This window comes from Protopterus annectens, chromosome 8.part1 (assembly GCF_019279795.1).
Source record: "Protopterus annectens isolate FY-2018-M chromosome 8.part1, PAN1.0, whole genome shotgun sequence".
NCBI classification, from domain to species: domain Eukaryota; kingdom Metazoa; phylum Chordata; order Ceratodontiformes; family Protopteridae; genus Protopterus; species Protopterus annectens.
In genome coordinates, this window is record NC_056742.1 from 102,679,405 (window position 1) to 102,695,957 (window position 16,553).

The window sequence follows — 16,553 nt, forward strand, 5'->3', positions numbered from 1 at the left end:
AACAGTAAACACAATCTTAAAAAAATTTGGAAAGTCATTAAAGAAATCCTGCATCCCAGATATAAATTCAAACCCTAACCCCTCTCTCAATAACTCATCACTTGAAACCACAATACAATTCAACTCTTATTTCATAGGGGAGTACAGCATCTGTAACCAAGGATTCCACATCTAATCCTAACCATGCCCAGTAGCCACACATCACCACATCTACTTTCACCTTCAATCCTGTCTCCACATCCTATACAGAAATACTCAAATTCAAACCATGCTCTACTTCAGCTGATGATCTTCCAAGTGAGTACTTTAAAACAGCAGTCTATAGCATTGTCTACCCTGTCTCATTCCCTATTAAACAGGTCAATCCAGGAATTCCACATTCCTTCTCAATGGAAAAAGTCTCACATTATCCCTCTGCCCAAAGAAGAAAATTCGACATTACTAACTTCAGACATATAGCAATCTTATCCCCCTCTCCTCTCCAAAATATAGAAAAACGTACTCAAAAACAAGCACTGAACTATCTCCTGCAGAAAGAACTCCTGTCTCCCATAAAACATGGCTTCTGTCCTTCCCACAGTACAAACACTATACTTCTAGCCATACAAAGAAAAGTACAGTTTTGTACCTACCATAAATGTAGATGTCCGAGAGGTATGCATCTGCAGTCCTTACAAATGGGTCGTCCTGGCCTCAGGCAGCCCTTCGGTCGGCCGGATTCCAAAGTCTGGGTCTGGCCTCGGCTGATGTTGCACTTCACCCGACGTCATAGCTGCAGTTCTTCGGGTATAAAGGCATCAGCCGACGCCATTTTCCTCAGTGTTTCTTGCCCCAGATGCCAGGTGCCCTCTAGGAAGGCTAAATTTGGATAAATGCAAATATTTCCAAACAAAAGAGAGCAAATAGAAATAAACATGTATATACATATATACAAACAAATACACCATAATAGATTCCCCCAGCTAGCTACAAGATGGGCAAATACCCTAGGAGTACCACAGAGGGGAAGGAGGGTGGGTAATCCTGACTGCAGATGCATACCTCTCGGACATCTACATTTATGGTAGGTACAAAACTGTACTATGTCCTTCAAGGATGCATCTGCAGTCCTTACAAATGGGTAGAATACCATAGCCAAACTGGGGGAGGAGGCACTAAGGAGGCACTAAGAATTTATGGTGTAGTTAAGATCCCTTGCAAAACAGCAGTGGCAAAACCTGCTTGGGATCTGGAGTATAAAGGCAGATTATAATGCTTGGCAAATGTATGCACGGAGCTCCAAGTAGCAGCCTCTAAAATGTCTTTGGTAGCCACTCCTCATAAGAAAGCTGTAGTAGTGGCTGTAGCCCTTGTGGAATGAGGTCTGATGTTTTCTGGTGTTGCCTTTCCATGAAAAGAGTAACAAAATCTAATGCAATTTCCTATCCATTTTGAGATTGTTTGTTTTGAAATTGCTTTTCCTTCCATTCCTGTTGCATATGCTACCAGAAGCTGGTCAGTTTTTCTATAGTTCTTGGTTCTGTCCAGGTAGTAGCGCAATTGTATGTGTACATCCAAGGTATGCAGCAAGCTTTCCCCCCTGTTCTGTGGGTTGGGGAAGAATGTTGGTAGGTGTATTGCTTGGTTGGAGGATACCCTGGAGACCACTTTTGGCATAAAGGTAGGATTAGTTCTCATGGACACTCTATCCTGATGGAAGATAAGGAAGGGCTGTACTGCCATTAATGCCTGTAATTCAGAAACCCTTCTAGCTGAAGTGATTGCAAGCAGGAATGCAGTCTTCCAAGAGAAGTACTGTAATTCTGCTGTTGCTGCTGGTTCAAAAGGGGGGAGTGTCAACTTTTCTAACACAAAGTTCAAGTCTCATGTAGGCAATGGTGGTTTCCTTGGTGGTTTTACATTTTTAATTCCTCTGAGAAACTGTCTGAGTAGAGGTTGAGAAAAGACTGGAGGATCCATGTTGTATTCTGCTGAAATTGCTGATGCATGAATCTTAATGGAGGAGTAAGACAGACCATTGTGGAAAAGATCTGATAAATATTCCAGGATGTTAGCTATGTTTGCCAATGATGCATCTACTCCTTTTGTTGCACTCCAAATTAAATATCTTTTCCATTTTGCTGAATAAGTTTTTCTTGTTGAGGGTCTGCGAGCCTCCAAGATAATGTCTCTAACCCTTTGAGATAAATTTGGGTTATTTTTCCTTATGTAATGTTCCAAGCAGCTAGCTGCAGAGTTTTCAAGTTTGGATGCAGGATTTTGAAGTTGTTCTGTGATAGCAGTAGAGGTATTAGGGGTAGAGGCCATGCGTTCGGACATACTCCTCAGTAGCGGGTACCAATGTTGCCTCGGCCAATCTGGAGCTATCAAGATGATACTCGGTGATCTTCTTTGATCTTCAGTAGCACTTTGTGCATCAAAGGAAGAGGTGGGAATGCATATGCTGTCAGGTTTTCCCAACTGAAGGATAGGGAGTCCACCTTCCAAGCAAGTGGGTGGTATGTCCTTGTGCAGAATTTTTTCAATTGGTGGTTGTGTGGGGATGCGAACAGGTCTATTTCTGGCAGTCCCCATTTCCTTGTGATGGTTTTGAAGATGTCTGGATGCAGCATCCATTCGTGGGCATCCGTGGTGGTTCTGCTTAAGATGTCTGCTAGTATATTTTCTTTTCCTGGCACGAATATGGCTTGGAGCTGAATGTTGAGGCTCAGGGCCACATTCCAGAGGTCCACTGCCATTCGGCATAGAGGATATGAATGTGTGCCTCCCTGTTTGTTGATATACCACATAACTGTGGTGTTGTCCATCCTTATCAGCAAATGACCCTGTTGAAGAAATGGTCTGAATGTCTGAATTGCCTGTTTTACTGCCGGCATCTCCTTTTGATTTATATGTAGGTTCATCTGGTCTTGAGTCCATAAGCCTTGTATACACTTGTCCACCATGTGTACCCCCCATCCGAGGTCTGAGGCGTCCATGGTGATAGTCTGGCTTGGGTGAGGCCTGTGGAAGGGCAGTCCTTTGTTCAATTGACAGGCCTGGGCCCACCACTGGAATTCTTGCTTCAGGCATGGAATTATTGGAATTTGGGTCTCTAGGCTGTGCTTGTGCTGAGACCATAAATTCCTCAGGTACCATTGTAACTTCCTCATATGTAGTCTGGCATGTGGAATTATTATTATGCAGGATGCCATGTAACCCAGGGCTTGCAGGATTTTCCTTGCTGTAAGCTGGTTCTGTGTTGTTAATGCCATGAAATAGAGTGGTAGCTGCTTCTGTTTTTCTGCTGTGAGGAATGCCATCTGGTTTGATGTGTCCAGTTCTGCACCCAGGAAAGTTATCCTTTGGGATGGTATCAGCCTTGACTTTTTTGTGTTGACTGTGTATCCCAGGGCTTGCAGCAGGTGAATAACCTTTTCCAAATCTTTTGTTAATTTGTCTTTGCTGTCCGCTTGTAACAGGCAGTCGTCCAGGTATGGATAAATTTGAATTCCCTGACGCCTGCAATGAGCAATTACTGATGCCAGGCATTTCGTGAATACTCTGGGCGCAGTAGATAAGCCAAAAGGCAATGCTGAGAATTGATAATGCTCTGATCCTGCAAGAAATCTGAGGTATCTTCTGCAATTTGGTCGTATGGGGACGTGCAGGTATGCCTCCTTGAGATCCAGAGTCACCAGCCAAGACTCCTTGCCCAGCATGGGAAGAAGTTGTTGTAGGGTCAGCATTTTGAATTTTGGAACAATGAGATATGTGTTTACAGCGGACAGGTCGAGGATAGGTCTCCATTGGTTTTCCTTTCTTGGTACTAGGAAAAGCCTTGAATAAAATCCTTGTCCTTGTTCCATAACCGGTACCTTTTCTATAGCTCTCATCCTTAGTAAGTGGTCTATTTGCTGTAGAGCGTTTGTCCTTTGGTTTGGAGGAAGGTTTGGCATTCCTCTCTTCCTTGGAAGAGTATGGAAGTGAAACCTGTAGCCTTTGTCTATTGTCTGTAAAATCCATTTGTCTCCTGTAATGTAATGCCAATTTACTGAAAATAAGGCTAATTTTCCGCCTAAGGGTGCTGCCAGTTGTTCCCTGGTAGGCGGTTGCAGAGCCAAGTCACTGTGATTGTCCTGTAGAAGTGGTAGTGGCTGGATCTGTGGCAGTAGTTCTCTGGTTGTTAGGCTGCCACTGACGTCCCCTGTAGGCACCTCTGGACTGACCTCTACCTCTAGGGCGTCTATTTCTGCCTCTCTGTGCTCTGGTGGTGTCTGGAAAGGACCAATTCTTGGAAGGCCAGTTCCTACTGAACCTCGGAGGCTGGACCTGTAAGAAATCCTTGACTGTCTGGACAGATTTAGCTTTTTCTTCCACCTTCTTCAACACTTGCTGTGCAGGGGAACCAAACAAACTGTATTTTTCCATTGGAGCATCTAGAAGCTTTGATTTTACATGGTCTGGTAAGGATTGCTCTTTTAACCATGCATGCCTTCTGATCACTGTACCAGTCATAGCTGATCTAAAGGAAGCCTCCAGTGCATCATAGCCGCATTTTAAGGAATGATTACTGACCTGCTGAGTGTTATGCACCAAATCCTGAAGGGACTTACGGTCTAACGGTTCAGGCGAGGACAGTTTTTTAGTGAGCTGATCTAACAGGAATTCCTGATACTGAATCATGTGGAATTGACAGTTTAAGGCCCTAGCCGAAAGAGTAGCAGAAGTATAAACTTTTTTACCCCATCTCTCCAATGCCCTAGATTCTCTTTCAGAGGGGAGGGGGTTTTTGGCAGAGGCAGTTGTTACAGCTTTTGGGCCCTGTGAAATAGTTTCTGGACCTGCAATAGGAGCCTTATACAAATGATAATGTGTGTCCGGAACCCTGTAGTATCTGTCGGGCTTAGCAGGGGCCGGAGGCAGAGAGTCAGGGGCAGTACAAGCATCAGTAAATGCATCATCCACAACTGTAAGCACTGGTGGAATAGCTAAAGGCCTATGCTGTGGTAAATGTAAAAAGGTCCTAAGCCTTTTCCTGGAGTCTGAAAAATCCTGGCCCTGCCATTGAAATTTGCCATTGAAATTGTTCCCTCATAGCATGCAAAGTTTCCCCAAAAGAAAATTCCTCAGGAGGAGAGGCAGAAAGTATGGAATCCTCTGCATCAGAGTCCTCACATGGAGAATAAGGGCCTTCTGGAGGATTTGTATGTTCTGAATCATCAGAGGAATAGTCTGAAGAAACTGGCTCAGGGGGCTCTGCTCTAAGCCTCTTCTCTGGAGGTGGGTGAGAGGCCCTGTCAGGGTGAGATTGGGTTCCCCTGATCAAAGAAATGAGATCCTCTGCTAGACTAAGCATTTGAGTACTAGAGCTAGGCCTGTGTGAGGGGGCTTTAGCAGGCACGGCCTTTGAAGATTTAGCTGCTTTAGCCCTGGCAAAAGCCTTAATTGACATGGATGCAGGGGGCCTAGCAGCTCCACGTGCAGGAGTAGATACATCTGAGGGAATAGTATCTGATAAATCCTGAGAAACTGTAGGAGCAGGTGGAATTTCAGTAGCAGATTCAGCCATGCTGGAAGAGGCCTTGGTAGAAGGAGGCATGCTTTCGGCAGAAGGAAGAACCGCGGACTCGGCTTCAGCTGAAACCGAGAAGCTCGCGGTTGGTTTAGCCGCGGTTTCGGCCGAAACCGCGGACCGCGAGTGTCGGTCCTTTTCTTTACGCTTTTTAGCTAAATGTGGAGTCGGAGTCTCCGACGGCATGATATAAGCAAAATCAGAGCCGAAAAACTCCTCTGCAAACTCCGACCGACGTCTAAGTGTTCGTCGGTTGAAGGAAGCACAGGCTAGACAAGCTGCTACGTCGTGGTCTGGGCCTAAACAAGGTAGGCAGTAAGAGTGGAAATCTTTATGAGGTATTTGTTTCCCACAAGTTAAACAGTTATTCACTTTTTCTGACATCGGCTGAGGCAAGAAAGAGTCCCCAACGGGGTACTTAGCTTTTTAAAAGTCTTCGGTAGTAGTAATCTCTGGTTCTGACCGACCGGCACTTGCGAACAGCTTCTGCTTCGGGCGCCACGCGGCAAGAAAGACTGAGGAAAATGGCGTCGGCTGATGCCTTTATACCCGAAGAACTGCAGCTATGATGTCGGGTGAAGTGCGACATCAGCCGAGGCCAGACCCAGACTTTGGAATCCGGCCGACCGAAGGGCTGCCTGAGGCCAGGACGACCCATTTGTAAGGACTGCAGATGCATCCTTGAAGGACATCTGTCAAAGCTAGAAATAATGACAAACTAGTCTGCTCCTTATTTTGAGGCTTGTCTAAAGCCTTCAACAAACTCTGTCAAAGCAAACTTCTACTTCAAATGTCCTCATTAGGTCTCTCTCAACCCCCTCCCCCCATGGTTCAAAAGCTACCTATTCAGTAAGTATCAGTCAGTAAAAGGGCACTCCACCCTCTCTCCATACCTCACAGTCAACAACTGGGTGTACCACAAGGCTCTAGCCTTGATCCCTTCCTCTAACATTCTCACCAACACCCTCCACACATCCACGCAACAGGTCTTCCGAACACAGTATGGAGACAACCTCACACTCATCTGCCCATCTGACGACATGGCACACCACAAAAAATTACTCCGGAAGCTTTATCAGCAACTGAAACATGGCTTTGTTCACAACTCATGCTCAACTCTCGCTCTCTCTCTCTCTGTATATAGTGTGTGTGTATATATATATATATATATATATATATATATATATATATATATATATATATATATATATATATATATACATATACATAAATACTTTTCTCTCCCATGAAAAAACAATTTAAAGTCCTTTTTCTTGATAATGCAAACACTGAAGTCACTTCTCATAGTAAATTATTAGGGATGACAGGGGATGATAACCTTAAATTCCACTTGTATAAACAAAATTGCATAAGAAAAACTCATCAAAAACTAGCGATGCTTTATATAGTAAAGAATGTAGTCAACACAAAGAATAGTTGTGCAAAATCTTACCATAACCATAGATGTCCTCCTCGTTCATGTTGCAGTATTCTTGTTGTGGGATTTCCTGCCCTCAGGCTCCTATACAAAAGCTTCAGCTTGACTGGTGCAGCTGCGTGGGACGTCACACGTAGGGCTATAAACCAGGGGCCTTAAATGTGACATCTGGATGCACAATCCTCAGAACTTGAAGCTCAGCAGGTAGAGTAGAAGGCCCAGCAGGAGGAGGTGCCAGTGGTGTCAGGTATGGGACCCTGGGGTCCTTCTGTAGTATTGACAGGTCCAGGGTTAAAGGTATATGATATTAGGACTTAGGGACATGCTGGGATGAAAAGGAGAATGATGAGGGGGTTATTGGTGGGTGGGAAGGAATACTGCAACATGGAAGAGAAGAACATCTAGGGTTATGGTAAGATTTTACACAACTATTCGTGTCCTGCTATTCCTATGTTGTAGTATTCCTTTTGTGCGAGAGTACCACAGCTAAGTTGGATGAAAGGGTGGCGGATGCACAAGAAGATTCCACAAAGCCCGGTAGTATTGCACTGGTGAATTCTGCACGTGCTCTGGAGACCTGGTCTAGCTTGCAGTGCTTGGTGAAAGTGTGGATAGTGGACCATGTGGCTGCTTCCACAATGGAAGACATGTCCAGCCCTTTTAGGAAAGCCTTGGAGGCGCCCATTGCCCTGGTGGAATCGACTTTTACTCCAACTGGGGGATTATTCCCATGGTGGGAGTAGCAAAGATAGATGGCTTTCCTGATCCAGCATGCGATGGTTTGTTTGGAGACTGCCTTGCCCAATAGTCTGGGATGGAAGGAAAAAAGAAGTTATGTACCTACCATAACGTTCCATGTTGGTTGTCTTCATCTCGCCTTCTTTCTTGCTGGTTGTGATCGGAGCCTATCCTCCGCTCCAACTCGGCCATCTTCTATAGCTGTTAACTGGTTCGAGGCTACCCCTTATCCCATGATGCCTAGTGGTAGCTACCCAGATCTCGTTTGAAATAGCTAACCTCAGCCATAGCTATAGAATGAACCCCTCCAAACAAAAGGTTGAACATACCTGTCATACTCTCTAAGTCAGTAGAGGAAACAAACCAGAGAACACACAGCCAGTGAAACCTGAACTTTTCTCGGTCCAATAAGACAGGGGGATAGAGGGGGGGACGCAAGAAAGAAGGCGAGATGAAGACAACTAACATGGAATGTTATGGTGAGTACATAACTTCTTTATGTTAAGTTGTCTATCTCGCCTTCGTTTCTTGCTGGTTGGGACAGCGTCCCTAGCACCTACAATCCTGGGCGGCTCATTGGAACAGACTTTTCAGAACAGTGGAATCAAAGTTAGCTCTGCTCCTGGAGACCATATCTAACTTGCAATGAGAAATAAAGGTATGAGGGTTTGGCCCATGTAGCAGCTGCACAGATAGAGTCCATGGGCAACCTAGACTGGAAGGCTACAGAGGTGGCCAAAGCCCTAGTAGAATGACCTTTCGGTTTGATAGACAACTTTTTGTTTCTCAATTGATAGATGAAGGTAATAATGTGAGACAACCACCTGGATAAGGTCACTTTGGAAACAGGGAGACCTTGTTTGCCCCGAGCATAGGAAAGGAAAAGTTGGTCTGACTTCCTTATATTCTTCGTTCTATGCAGGTAAAAACGCAATTGTCTATGAAAATCTAATTGGTGTAATTTGTATTCTGCCTTGCTGGTGTGGTTAGGGAAAAACACAGGGAGATCTATAGATTGGTTTAGATTATTTTCTGAGCAGACTTTCGGAAGGAAAGAGGGATTAGTCCTCAGAGCAACCCTGTCCTTATGAAAAACTAAGTACAGAGGACGAACACTTAGTGCCTGAAGTTCAGAGACACGTCTGGCTGACGTAATAGCTACCAGAAAGAGAGTTTTCCAAGATAGAAACTTAATGGAGTAGGATGCTGCCAGTTCAAAAGGGGGCATAATTAAGGAGGTTAGTACCAAATTAAGGTCCCAAGGAGGAGGGGGATCTGTCACTGGGAGGTCTAAGGAGAGTAGTCACTGAGAAAGGCTTTACATAGCTTATGAGACATAATGTTTACATTAGACAACCCAACATGAAAGTTAGAGATGGCCGCCAATTGAACCCTGACTGTAGCAGAAGCAGACCCAGAATGAAAAAGTTCTGCTAGGAACTCCAAGATTTCGTGGACTGGGGATGAAAAGGGATCTATGTTCCTAGCCTCTGCCCAACAAGAAAAATGTTTCCATTTGCTAGTGGCGGACTTGTGAGAGGAAACAATCTCATGAACGGCCGGAGAAATGCTGGGAAGCCTGGCTAAGATTGGACGTGGAGCAACCAAGCTGTGAGCTGGAGTGTTTGGAGGGATTGATGCAGCCCGCCTGATTGATGAATCAGCAGGTCTAGAACAGGATCCAGAGTCCAGGGCTGCTCGAGAAGGTAATAGTGCAGGAACGGGAACCATATGTGTCGAGGCCAGTAGGGGGCAATGAGGATCATTTTCCAACCCAACAAAATTCCTTTCTGTATGAGTTTCGGTATAAGAGGAAACGGAGGGAAGGCATAAAGAAGTCCCTAAGGACAATCGTGGACGAGAGCGTCTCTGGGAAAGTGACTGGGAAGAGGAAGAAGGGAGAAGTGGTTGCTGCATTTGCTGTTGAAGGAGGTGGCAAAAAGATCGCAGCAAGGCTGTCCCCATTTGCGGAAGATCAGATCGGCAACTACCTGATTCAGAGACCACTCGTGAGGCATGAGAATAGCTCTGCTGAGCCTGTCCGCTATGACGTTGGACCACCCAGGGATGTGCGTCGCAATCAGAAATCGTTGGTAGGAAATCGCCCACTGCCAGAGTCTGAGTGCTTCTCGACATAGGGGGTAGGACCTAGTTCTGCCCTGCTTGCTGATATACCACACCACTGACATGTTGTCCATTTGAATTGCAATGGTCCCAGAAGGGAGAGAGTCCTGAAGAGCTTGCAACGCTAGGAACACGGCTCTCATTTCTAAGACGTTTATGTGCAGATGGTACTCGTGAGGTTGCCAAGTGCCTTGGACTGTCCTGCCCTGGTAATGCCCCCCCCACCCTATCTGGGAGGCATCTGTGGTCACTGTGGCAACCGGAGGGGACTGAATGAATGGTATGCCCTGAGACACTAGTGGGGAGACCATCCACCAGGAAAGGTGCCTTTTGCATGTTTCTGTAATCATGACCATGTGAGACATTGGCAGCTGTTGAAAAGACCACTGTGTGAACAGAAGCCACTGAAGGATTCTCATGTGAAAGCAGGCCAGAGGGATTAGAAGAATTGCTGCCGCCATGGAACCCAGAGTCTGAAGGACCAACCTGACTTGGACCCTTTTGCACTGCATTAGAATTTGTACTTGCTGGCGAATTGTGGCCACCCTGTCTGGCGGTAGCCTTGCGGACATACTCCTTGTGTCTAAGTCTGCTCCTATACAAGTAATAGACTGACAGGGCAACAAGGCAGATTTTTCGAAGTTTATTGCAATGCCTAGCTGGGAGCAAATTGTGATTGTGTAGTCCCTGGCTTGTAGAAGTTGATGCCTGGTAGTAGCAGTAAGGAGCCAATCGTCTAGATATGGAAACACCTGGAATCCTCGACGTCTCAGGTGAGCCGTGACCACTGCCATACATTTGGTGAACACCCTGAGACCAAAGGGCAGAGCGCTGAACTGGTAATGACTGGCTCCCAGCCGGAATCGAAGGAATCTCCTGGAGCGCCTGTCCATTTTGATGTGATAGTACGCATCCTGGAGATCTATGGAACACATCCAATTGTCCTGACTCAGAACGGGTAGAATGGACTGTAGCGTGACCATCTGAAACTTTGTTCTTTGAACAGACTTGTTTAGTCTGCTGAGATCCAGAATCGGTCTCCAGTCCCCTGTCTTTTTTGGTACCAAAAAGACCCTTGAGTAAGTTCCGGATCCGTGTTGGTCTGCCGGGACTTCCTGCATGACTCTTTTTTCTAGCAGTTTTGAAACTTCTATGACTGCTTGGTCCCTCAGATTGGGTGGAACATCTGGAAGGGATTTGCTTGACGGTAAGGGGGGGTTGAAAGAAGGGAATTTTGTAACCTTCGGATATGATTGAGTGTACCCATTTGTCTTGCGTTAAATTTTGCCAGGCTTTTGGGTACAGTGAAAGTCTTCCACCGACTGCCTCCAGAGGCGGGCAGCCAGGCAACACTTCAGGGATGCTGGAAGGGCTTCTCAGAGAAGGATTCTCTGCTGCCCTGGTTCTGCGGACCCCCTCTGCGACGAGGGCGGCATCTGTTGTTATTTCCTCCTCTACCCCTGGAGGAAAAAAATCGCTACGTGTGTCAGGCGAGGCTCCCTGGGATTTTCTAAACCACATTTTACCACTTTTCTGACCCTTGGGGTATGGTCTGGAAGGAGTGAAAAAACGGACTCCCACGGCAGAGAGAGAGTCTTGCCTTCTTGCTCACACCCAGTCAGTGGTCAAAAGAGAAAGGAACCATCAAAGAGGGTGTTGGTGAATGACGCTCTAAAGGGTTCTGCAAAATCACACAGCCGCATCCATGCATGTCTCCTAAGGGCCACGCCTGTACCTGCGGCTCTACTCGCACCATCAACTGCATAGGAAATGAGCCTCATGGAGGAGTTGACTACAGAATTAAGGGTCGCCAGCTGAGAAGCCACTTTAGCTTGAGCCCCTTCAGCTGATGGATCTTGAAGGGTATCTCTGAGCTCTTTAAGGAGATCCCTCTGAAGCTGGGTAAAATGGCATAATTAATTCAGTGACCTCATAGAAAAGGTCGCTGAAGCAAACATTCGCTTCCCGTACCTGTCCATAGTCCTAGACTCCTTGTTAGGAGGATGGACAGACGAAGAAGTTTCCGCTAACTCTTTTTTAGTGGCTACTGCTACCACCATGGCATCCACAGGAACACCTTTGGTAAGGAACTGCTTATCAAGGGGTGCAGTGATAAACTTGCTAGGTCTCCTCGGGGTTGGTTCCACTGTATCCGGGGCTGACCAAGCCTTTTGAGCCACCACTGACATTAGTGGATCGAAAGGCGGAGAAACCCAGGAGGTGGAAGGTCGGGAACCGAACGCATCCAGGAATACAGACTCATCTTCGGTAGGGGCTAGGGGATTCCAGTTCCCCCTCTGCTTAAGCATTTCAAGGATGTCCGTGAAGGAAACATCTTAAGAGGGGGATCTCTGGGACCCTTCCGAGTCATATAAGTCTGTAACAGAAGTGACAGACTCAGGGGAGTCAATGTGCTTCCTCTTGCACTTCTTCCAAGGGGGTTCCTCTGAATGATCAAGGGAGGCCTCGGAAGAAGAGGAAACACCCAATGGGGTGCCCTGGAGTGCCAGTTCCCCATGGTTGGGGTCGGGAGGAGGAGCAGAGGTTGACGCAGGCACTATAGGGGACGGAGCCGGTGGGGTCGATCGTGGAGCTGACTCCGAGGCCAGCACACTCCTCATGACATCAAAGGCTTCCCTGCCACGATGCAGAGAAGGCTCCGGTTCCAAGGAAATCGGAATCCTTCTCCGCACCGAGGGAGATGGCTCCGAGGCCGATGTAAGAGCCGAGCTCACCTGCGCCGAAGCTCCGAGAGGGAGAACGGGGTCGGACAAGGGTCCGATGCCACTCACCCCCTCGGAGCTGATGAGTGAGTCTCGGCGCCCAGCAAACGACGGAACCGAAGGAGAGTTATCAGAGCCAACGGTTCCACGACTTGAACCCCAACAAACTCCAGCTCCGACCTCAATGGAGTCGGAGGAGGAATATCGATAGAAGTGGATGGAGCCGACACCTGTTGAGGTGGGCTGGACAACATCTTGGCAAGTGCTGGACAACATCTTGGCAAGTGCCTGCGACTTCAGCAACCTACTGACCACTCTCTCCACGTCATTATTCGAGAGCCTAGAGGACCAAGAGGAGTGGGAAGATCTGTGACTGCACTCACTCTGCAGCAGGGGAGACAGAGGAGCCAAATGTATGGATTCCAGAGAAGGGGACCTCAGTCTCTTGTGGGTCCGCGACGGCTCCGAAGATTCTGAAGGAGCTGACGGGGAGATAGTCTCCTCGGTTCCGGCCGGAACCGAAGTAGCAGGTAAAGTTTGAACCAATGACGGCCCAGAGCTTGGAGCCGATTTGGTCGGTTTCGGGGATTTCACAGGCTGAACCTTGGCCGGTGAATCCTGGGGCTTTAAAAGACCCCTGAGAATAAGCTTATTCTTACGCTTCTGCAGAACTCTTGGACTAAATGCATGGCATATAGAGCAAGGCCCTGCAGGTGCACTGCACCTAAGCAATAGACGCAAGAAGTGTGCCCATCTGTCAGAGACATTTTCTGACAGCATGAGTCACACTTCTTGAATCCAGACACCTTGGATTCTTTAGACATATCCAACAAAATACCTGAAGAGATACTACACTGATTTTTTGGCCAAAAGGCCGAACAGCGATAACAAATTACCACAACACTAACAACAAAAAAGGAAAAACACACAGTATACTACAGCTAAAGATTGTTTTTTTTTTTTTAAACTAGGAAACCTCTAACTTAAACGGCTACCTAAAAGTAAGATAGAAGGAAAGCCTTAAACTAAACGCTCATCTACAAGAAGGGATAGGGGGAAGGGGGAGAACTCTCTAATTTAAATGAGCTCTAAGGGAAAGGACTACAAATACACTTAGCTAACACAACAAGTTAAAGAGACTACAATTTAAACAATAACTGTCAGAAAAAACACTAGTCTTACAATAAAAAGTTCAATAAGAAACTTAAACGAGCCTGAGCCAGTAAAGACAACACCTCGCAGCTGAAGTGGCAAATGAGATCTGGGTAGCTAGCGCTAGGCATTATGGAATAAGGGGTAGCTTCGAGCCAGTAAACAGCTCTCGAGCTATAGAAGATGGCTGAGTGGGAGCCGAGGATCGGCTCCGATCCCAACCAGTAAGAAACAAAGGCGAGATGGACAACTTAACATCAAAGAGTTGTTTTGATTTCCTAATGGATTTAGTTTTGTCCAGGTAAAATCTTAGTTGTCTGTGTACATCCAGGGAGTGAAGTATCCTCTCCCCTTCATTGGAGGGAGAGGGAAAAAAGGTGGGAAGGTGGATAGACTGGTTTAATGACGCATCATTGGCCACCTTGGGCATAAAAGAGGGGGTTAGTTCTCAGGGTTACCCTGTCTTTGTGGAACGTAATATATTGGGGCAAGCCATTAAGGCTTGTAGCTCTGAAACCCTTTTGGCTGAGGTGATAGCCATTAGTAGGACTGTTTTTCATGTACACATTTGAAGGGAAGCTGACCCAGCAGGTTCAAATGGGTGTTGGGTAAGCTTTTCCAGGATGAAGTTAAGGTCCCAGGGTGGAGGGATAAGCTTTTTTGGAGGTCTAATGTGCAACACTCCTTTAAGGAAGAGTTTTACATCGAACCTGGCTAGCAAGGGAGGGTCTAGAGGCAAGCAGGCTGATATTGCAGAAAGGTGTACTTTCACTGAAGAAAAGGAGAGTCCACTTTTTATCAGTTGACACACATAAGAACTAGGGGGGGATCAGCAATGCAAGGGTCCCCACCCTTGTTTAGACACTATTTAGTTAACCTTTCCCATTTAGCTAGGTATGATTTTCTTGTTGTAGGTTTCCTGGCCTCCCTCAGGACTGAAAGCATGTCATCTGAGTAGTGGTGTCTGAATGAGATCAAAAGTTTATCACCCACAGTGTCAGGGACAACATCTGCAAGTGTGGGCGGATGAGAGTTCCCTTTACTTGTGTCAGGAGGTTCACCATGTAAGGTAACTTGTATTGATTGCCCTTGGCTAGATTGTGAAATAGGGGGAAAGTACAGTTTTGTACCTACCATAAATGTAGATGTCCAATAGGCATGCATCTGCAGTCCTTACAAATGGGTTGTCCTGTCGTCAGGGCAGCCCCTCGGTCGGCCGGATTCCAAAGTCTGGGTCTGGCCTCGGCTGGTGTCGCACTTCACCCGACGTCATAGCTGCAGTTGTTCAGGTATAAAGGCATCAGCCGACGCCATTTTCCTCAGTGTTTCTTGCCCCAGATGCCAGGTGCCCTCTAGGAAGGCTAAATTTGGATGAATGCAAATGGTTCCAAATAGTAGAGAGCAAACAAAAAATAAGCATGTATGTACATATATACAAACAAATACACCATAATAGATTGCCCCAGCTAGCTACAAGATGGGCAAATACCCTAGGAGTACCACAGAGGGGAAGGAGGGTAATCCTGACTGCAGATGCATGCCTATCGGACATCTACATTTATGGTAGGTACAAAACTGTACTATGTCCTTCAAGGATGCATCTGCAGTCCTTACAAATGGGTAGAATACCATAGCCAAACTGGGGAGGAGGAGAAATAGATTATGGTGTAGTTAAGATCCCTTGCAAAACAGCAGTGGCAAAACCTGCTCGGGATCTGGAGTATAAAGGTAAATTATAATGCTTTGCAAATGTATGCACGGAGCTCCAAGTAGCAGCCTCTAAAATGTCTTTGGTAGCCACTCCTCGTAAAAAAGCTGTGGTAGTGGCTGTAGCCCTTGTAGAGTGAGGCCTGATGTTTTCTGGAGTTTTCTTTCCATGGTAGGAGAAACAAAATCTAATGCAATTTCCTATCCACTTAGAGATTGTCTGTTTTGAAATTGCTTTTCCTTCCATTCCTGTTGCATATGCTACCAGTAGCTGGTCAGTTTTTCTATTGCTCTTGGTCCTGTCCAGGTAGTAACGTAATTGTCTATGTACATCCAAGGTATGCAGAAGTCTTTCTTCCCTGTTTTGTGGGTTGGGGAAGAATGTAGGTAGGTGGATAGCTTGATTTAAAGATACCCTGGAGACCACCTTTGGCATAAAAGTAGGATTTGTTCTCATGGATACTCTATCTTGATGGAAGATCAGGAAGGGCTGTACTGCCATTAATGCCTGTAGCTCAGATACCCTTCTTGCTGAAGTGATTGCAAGCAGGAAAGCAGTTTTCCATGATAAGTACTGTAATTCTGCTGTTGCTGCTGGCTCGAAAGGAGGGAGTGTCAACTTTTCTAGCACAAAGTTCAAGTCCCATGCTGGCAATGGTGGCTTCCTGGGTGGCTTTACATTTTTAATCCCTCTCAGAAACTGCCTGAGCAGAGGATGTGAGAATACTGGAGGATCCAAGTTGTATTCTGCTGAAATAGCTGATGCATGAATCTTAATGGAAGAATAGGACAGGCCGTTGTGGAAGAGCTCTGCCAAGTATTCCAGGATGTTAGCTATGTTTACCAGTGACACATTCTCTCCTTTTGCAGTACTCCAAATGAAATATCTTTTCCATTTAGCTGAACAATTTTTTCTTGTTGAGGGTCTGCGAGCCTCCAAGATAATGTCTTTAACCCTTTGAGATAAATCTGGGTTATTTGGTCTTATGCAATGTTCCAGGCAGTCAGCTGCAGTGTTTTCAGGTTTGGATGCAGGGTTTTGAAGTTGTTCTGTGTTAACAGCAAGGGAACTAGGGGCAGAGGTCATATTTGTTCCAGAGACATACTCCTCAGTAAT

At 46.3% G+C, this 16,553-nt stretch overlaps 1 protein-coding gene across 13 annotated transcripts in view; it reads right to left on the reverse strand.

Annotated features, from left to right (window-relative positions):
- Positions 1 to 16,553, reverse strand: part of ZC3H18 (zinc finger CCCH-type containing 18) — a 2,225,788-nt gene that overhangs the window by 1,588,362 nt on the left and 620,873 nt on the right. The window lies entirely within an intron of this gene.